The sequence below is a fragment of the Silene latifolia genome, chromosome Y (assembly GCF_048544455.1).
Source record: "Silene latifolia isolate original U9 population chromosome Y, ASM4854445v1, whole genome shotgun sequence".
Lineage (NCBI taxonomy): Eukaryota > Viridiplantae > Streptophyta > Magnoliopsida > Caryophyllales > Caryophyllaceae > Silene > Silene latifolia.
The window spans coordinates 481,900,947-481,907,750 of NC_133538.1; the positions used below are offsets into that span (position 1 = coordinate 481,900,947).

Sequence of the window (6,804 nt, forward strand, 5' to 3'; positions counted from 1 at the left end):
ACCTTTTGTGACTATTGAGATGCGATTTCACAAACCGGAGTGACTAAAGACCAAATTCGATGGGTCTTATTTCCTTTTTCTCTCATTGGTACCGCGAAACAATGGTTAAAAAGCCTTGATAAGGCTACTCTTGGAATCGACTCTTCGAAGAGGTTGGTTCTTGCTTTCTATAAAAAGTTCTACCCTCCGGAAAAGAGTAACATGCTAAAAGCTCAAATCACGGGTTTTAAGCAAAGGGACGAAGAATCTTTGTATAAAGCTTGGGAGCGATTCAAAGGAACTTGTCACTCATGTCCTCATCATGGAGTTAGCAAGTGGTTCTTGGTACAACAGTTTTGGAATGGTCTTTATGAAGACTCCCGAAACATTCTCAACATGGGATCAAATGGTATGTTCACCGAAGTTGATGATAATCAAACTTGGAACAAGATTGAGGAAATGGCGGTCCATAGCTCACAATATAGTAGACCTCGCAAGGCTACTAGGGGAGGAAAGCATGAAGTGGACTCTATTACTCAATTGGGTGCTCAACTTAGTGCTCATATTGATACCATCAACTTGAAGTTTGAGAAGGCTATGGCTAAACTTGAAGAAGTCTCAAAATCACCAAAGCAACATGTTAATGCCATGGTGGCATCTTCATAAATTCCAAGTGGAATATGTGAGAATTGTGAAACTTTGGGACATGACCAAAGTGAATGTAGGGGAACAAGTGAGCAAGTAAATGCTTTTCAAGCATATAAGAGTGGTACCCCTTATTCCAACTATTACAATGAAAAGACCAAATTCCATCCAAATCTCTCATACAAAAGCCAAAATGTTCAAAACCCTCAACCAACATACACCCCACCTCCAATGAGAAACCAAAATCAAAGACCCTTTTACAACCAAAACCAAGGTTACCAAAATCAAACTCCATACAATAACAAAATGACCAAGGTTTTGATGTTCAAAAAGCGGTCCTCCAAATGCAAAAGAATCAACAAGAATTTTTCACTCAAATGCAAAAAGATAGCCAAACAAAAGACATCACCATCAACAACATCCTAGCTCACACAAAAATGTTGGAAACCCAAATGACTCAATTAACATCTTCGAGCTCTCAAAGACAAAAGGGGCAATTACCACCTTAAAGTAATCCCCCAAGATATGAATCGGTTAGTGCCATCCACTTGAGGAGTGGTACAAAATATGTAGAGCCAAAGAAGCAAGTTGAGGATAACATTGTGGAGACTAGTGACAAGGAAAGAGTTGTGCAAAACTCTAGGGAAGAAGAACCCAACAATCAAGAAGTTTCAAAGAAGAATGAAGAAAAGGCCAAAGAGAAGGAACCCATTGTGATTAGACTTCCTTTTCCAAGTCGTCAAGCTAAGCCTAAGTTTGATGACCAACTTGGAAAATTCATGGAGATTGTGAAGAATTTAGAAGTCTCGATTCCATTCACGGAATTAATCAATCACGTTCCGACCTATGCAAAGTATATGATTGATATTTTTACAAAGAAGAAATCAATCCGGAAGCTTGAGACTATTGCTTTCACTAAAGTAAGTAGTGCTATTCTTTAAGGGAGTTCACCTCCAAAGCTCAAGGATCCGGGAAGTTTCTCCATTCCATGCACTATTGGTGACACTACAATCAACAAAGCTTTATGTGACCTCGCGGCAAGTGTTAGTGTCATGCCATCTTCAGTTAGCAAGGGGCTAGGAATGGGAGAACTCAAATGCACCAACATCACGCTTCAAATGGCGGATAGATCAACAAAGACGCCTTTAGGGGTATGGGAAGATGTTCCCGTGAGAATTGGAAAATTCTTCATCCCGATGGATTTCGTTATTGTTGACATGGAAGAAGACTCCAACATTCCTATTATCTTAGGAAGTCCATTCTTGCACACCGTGGGAGCGGTGATCGATGTGAAGCATGGAGAGCTCACCCTTGAAGTAGGAGATGAAACCATCACTTTCAATCTTGACAAGACTATGAGAGCTCCCCGATTGCATGACCCATGTTTTATGGTTGATCACTATAGCCGGAAAGATGATAGGAAGAAGTTGGAATTTCAATGGATAAAGAAGGTGGATAATGCTCCATCAAAAGAGCAAGGAAATTGCAACAATGAGAGCTTGATAAGCTCATCCATGACAAGTGAAGAACAAGGCCTCATTGGCCAAGACAAGAAAGAAGGAGAGTTGTTTTTATCATCTCAAGACACTTTTAGTGATCAAGTAGACGAAGTATGCGGTCTTTGGGATGATGAGTTCGAAGGGATATTCAATCGCTATATTGGTAATGCTATGATCCAAGACCATCATGGAGAATAACAAGTGCAAAGGTCTATTGAGGATCTTTATCATGATAAAGAGCAAGCTTTCGACTACTTCTTCAAGGTGTTGAGTAACATCAACAACATCTTGAACATTCCCCCTTGACATCTCACATTGGATGAGAGTTTGGTGGAGTCCTCCCTAAACCACCATTTGTAAATATTCTAACTCTCTAACTTGCATTTCAATTATTATATTGCATTTTTGTCATCTTTGGATTTACATTTTTATGCCTTGATCAAGATTTTCATTATTTTGAGAGCAGTGAGAAAGGGACTTATGAGTTTATTGATGTGTAGTGCTTTGCCTTAGTGTGGGGATAGCAATTGCCTAGGCTATTCATGCCTTTGTAGTGCCCCTACAATGAAAAACACGAGAATTGAAGAATAAATTGACACGGGTTACGAAGCACCCACAGATGAACCTGAATTCGTATGGTCAAGGAAGAATCCGAGCGGCCCGAGGGACAATCCGCTCGTCCTGAAAGAACCCGAGCGTCCAAGTCATAAGGCGCCCGTCTTGTGAATCTGCAGAAAATATATTTTGGGTCTGACATAGAATCCGAGCGTCCAGGCCAGGAAACCGCTCGTCTCAGTCACGACGGTCGTCCAACAAGAAAGACGCTCGTCTTTTTACTGCTAAAATTTGGGATTTTTCACTGAAAAGGAATCCGAGCGTCCTGAGCCAAAGACGTTCGTCTCAGCCAAGGAATCCGCTCGTCTTTCCTGAAATCCGCTCGTCCCATGGCGTCTTTACCTGAACCCAATTTTTGAAGAATCCGAGCGTCCCGACACTAGGTCCGCTCGTCTCCCTTTGCATTTCAAAAACCAACGGGTCTTTTAAACCCACTTTTCCCATTCATTTTCATTATTTCAAAACACAAACACTACCCAAAACCCCAAAACTCCAAAACCCTCATCCTCTCCATCAACAAAAACCAAATTCCTCAACCTCATCAAATCCAAATTTCCTCAAAACAAAAATTAATCACTCCTTTAGCATCAACAAGTGATCTAAACACCAAAATCTTCAACTTTTGAACCGATTTTTCGGATACAAGGCAACTTTCATTTATCCTAAATCTATTTGGGCATTACTAGAAATTGAAGATTTAAATCTTTCATTGGTATAATTAAGCAAAGGAGTATGGCAAGAACAAAAGGTGGAAACAAGGCACCCCAAAAGAAGATCCTTTCTAAAAGGCAACAAGCCCTTCTTGATAAGCAAACATCAAAGGCATTGGTAGTCCATGATGCAAGGTTGGAGATTCAAGAACAAAATCCTCCTATGGAAGCTACTACTTCTACCGCTAAGGTCATTGAACAATTAGCCGACTATCCGGAGGTAATCTTCACTTCCGACTCCCATAGGAAGAAATTTATTTCCTTTACAAAGAAAACTATCATGACTACCAAGTTCATATGTGAAGATGCATTGTCAAAATTGGGTGTCCTTGAGTAAACTAAGACCTTTTTTGAGTCGATGGGGTTGAGTAAATTGTTTACAATGCAAGAATTGAGATACTCCTCCCTCACCTTAGAATTTTTAAGCTCTTTGAAAGTCACAGAGGTGGAGACCCGAACTATTATTGAGTTTCGTCTTGAAAATGTTGATAGATGCTTATCTTATGAAGAATTGGGTAAGATATTTGGCCTTAGTGATAGTGCGAAATTTACAAAGATGCCTACCAAGTATGACCCCGCTCCTCTTCGGATGGCAATTAGTCGCGCTCTCTTAGTCCACCATGCAGGCAACAGAGTAAGGCATAAGGTCATTGGGAATACTTTAATACCTAGAAATGGCACAAACCATCTTACCAAACTTGACTTTATCCTTCTTGAGTCGGCTTTGAACATTGGGAGAGAATTTACAAAGCTATACAATGCTTTAAGACTTTTGGTTTATCGATGGCTTAATGTTGATTGTGGCAAAGAAGGCACGACCTTTATTGCCAATGGAGGATTAGTTACCTATTTGGCTAAGCATTTTAACCGGGATTTAAACAAGAACAACACTGGCACCGGTAAAAGGAGGCCATCTTATTTGTAACATCCCCATACTCCAAGTGCCTTACCAGGACCACTCAGGTATAAGGATGCCACCATCTCGGTTACCCGAGGCATGATATTCATAAGACAATAACGAAACAACTTTAAAAGTAAATAAAGTTTAAAGTGATTACATAGCAATACCAAACTGATAAAAAGAAATACAAGATCCTCGACGGTCTCGCTAAAACTATCAAAGCTATAAAACATCATCGTCGACACGGCGGAAGACTTCTAAGCGCCACGTGATGACTCATCCCGGCTATCCCATACGCGTCATATCATACCGCTCAAATACCGCTCACCACCCCGAATGGATCACCACAGTTTTTAAAACATTTAAACGGGTCGATACTAATCACACAACTCAATATATATCAACAATAAGATAAACAGACAGTTTAACTGTCACACACACACAATCACGCCAAATCCAATCATCTCAATCACTGACTGTCCACTGGACCAGCCCTGCCAGTGGGGGACCGCAGCCGTACCCACCAAATCCCCGCTCCACATAGTGAGCGATAACCCTGTCCATTAATGTGCACATCCCTTCGTGGCGGGTTCCATGTAAGGCGAAACTAGGCGTGAAGCCACTCCCGCAAGTGACCACTCCCGAGGCCACGCCCGCAAACCATCAACAACGATCACAACCACAATCACAACACAATTATTATATCAAACAACCAAATACAATACATCAACCAATATCCCATTATGGGACTAATACTGAGTAGGAAATCCTACCTGGAATAGCAACACAATCAGACGGTCTCAACAACTGTATCACAAATCCTTTTCTACGAATCCTCCTCCTAACATATAATCACATAATTACTAACAATCACTAAACTAACACAAAACCCCCAATCCTAAAATTAGGGTTTAACGAAACTTGACGAAATACTATAAAATTGGTATGTAGATCTTACCCTCGACGCAAGGATCACAAAGGTATAAAGAACGATGGAATCCGACCTCTCAAGCTCCGGGATTTGTCAACAACACGGATGAATGCGAAGAACGTAACTTGAATCTCCCTTTTAATGTTATTAGGTTTGTAAAAGTGTATTATGAAAGTGACGGAAAGATTTATATATTAATCCGTGTTATTAACAAAACCCGTCGAATTATCACCCGCTAACCGAGCTACTCGATCGAGTAGCTAAGGTACTCGATCGAGTGCCCCCTTACTCGATCGAGTATCCTAGTTACTCGATCGAGTACCCAACAGGTCAGAAACTATTTTAAAACGCAACTCACCCTTACTCGACAGAGTAAGGCCTACTCGATAGAGTACCCAAAGACTCATAAATACGGAGTATTACAGTCTTCCCTCCTTAAAAAGAAATTCGTCCCCGAAGTTCAACCCATTCATAAAAACAAACATACTAACTCGGTCAAGACGCAACAAAGCTACTAAGAACTCAAAACAAAACCCCAACTTACAGAACATGAAACCATGAACTCTTAACACCAACTCTACCAACTATTCCTACCTCCACAACATGGATCACGATATCGTATCAACTACGTTATAGACTCTCTCGACACCAACTTCATACACTACCAACTACCGTCCACTAACGCTGCTAGCTCCGTTTCACTAACCTATTATCCACTAGAAAATCCACTATCAAGACACTCATAAACATCAAACGGAATGTTACAATCTACCACCCTTAAAAGGAACTTTGTCCTCGAAGTTTACTCACACTCATAACATCATCATCCAACTGTCATGACCTTTAATAAAATCAAAACAAATATCCGTCCTTTATGCTACACCAACACTCTACTTCCAAAAATATACCACCATATGTACAACCATCAAAATCTCTTTTATCGCATCCTACTCCTCTTAAGATAAATGTTACGTCCTCGTAACTCACTAATACTAAATCCTAGATATATCTTTTCATTATCCTCATCACCACCGCATGTCAAAGATAACCACCTAGAACCTAAACACTCGCCATGCACATATCCAAGGCTCTCTTACTTAAACAACTCTCATACTTCACTTCACTCGTCACACCACCTAACCTATACCACAAAATCCTTAACTTAATCCAAAACTTCACTTGTTCCCTATTACCGCAACATGACACACCTCTCTATATAAACTACATAAAACTCTTATCGTCAAAAGCATAACTCACGATCCACACTTGTTACGTACACTCACACTAGATCCTCAAGTTCCTTTCTTTCATTACCGCAAGACTAATACATAACTTAACACGACACTAATTACTCAACACCCTACACTCCTTTGTCTCAACAAAGGATTATGAACCACCTGCATATATCGGATCATGACTATGACTACGATGCCTCAACTTAAAACAATATCAAAATTATCAGAACAACTTTTCACAATCTGTGTCCCATCAACAGAATGTCACTATACCATGACAATAACGAAA

General features: G+C 40.3%; 1 non-coding gene across 1 annotated transcript; it reads right to left on the bottom strand.

Moving 5' to 3' along the window:
• Nucleotides 1-201: 201 nt before the first annotated feature.
• Nucleotides 202-308, bottom strand: LOC141635070 (small nucleolar RNA R71). Its single transcript, XR_012539776.1, has one exon. It is a non-coding gene; the product is annotated as a small nucleolar RNA R71 (small nucleolar RNA).
• Nucleotides 309-6,804: the final 6,496 nt, after the last annotated feature.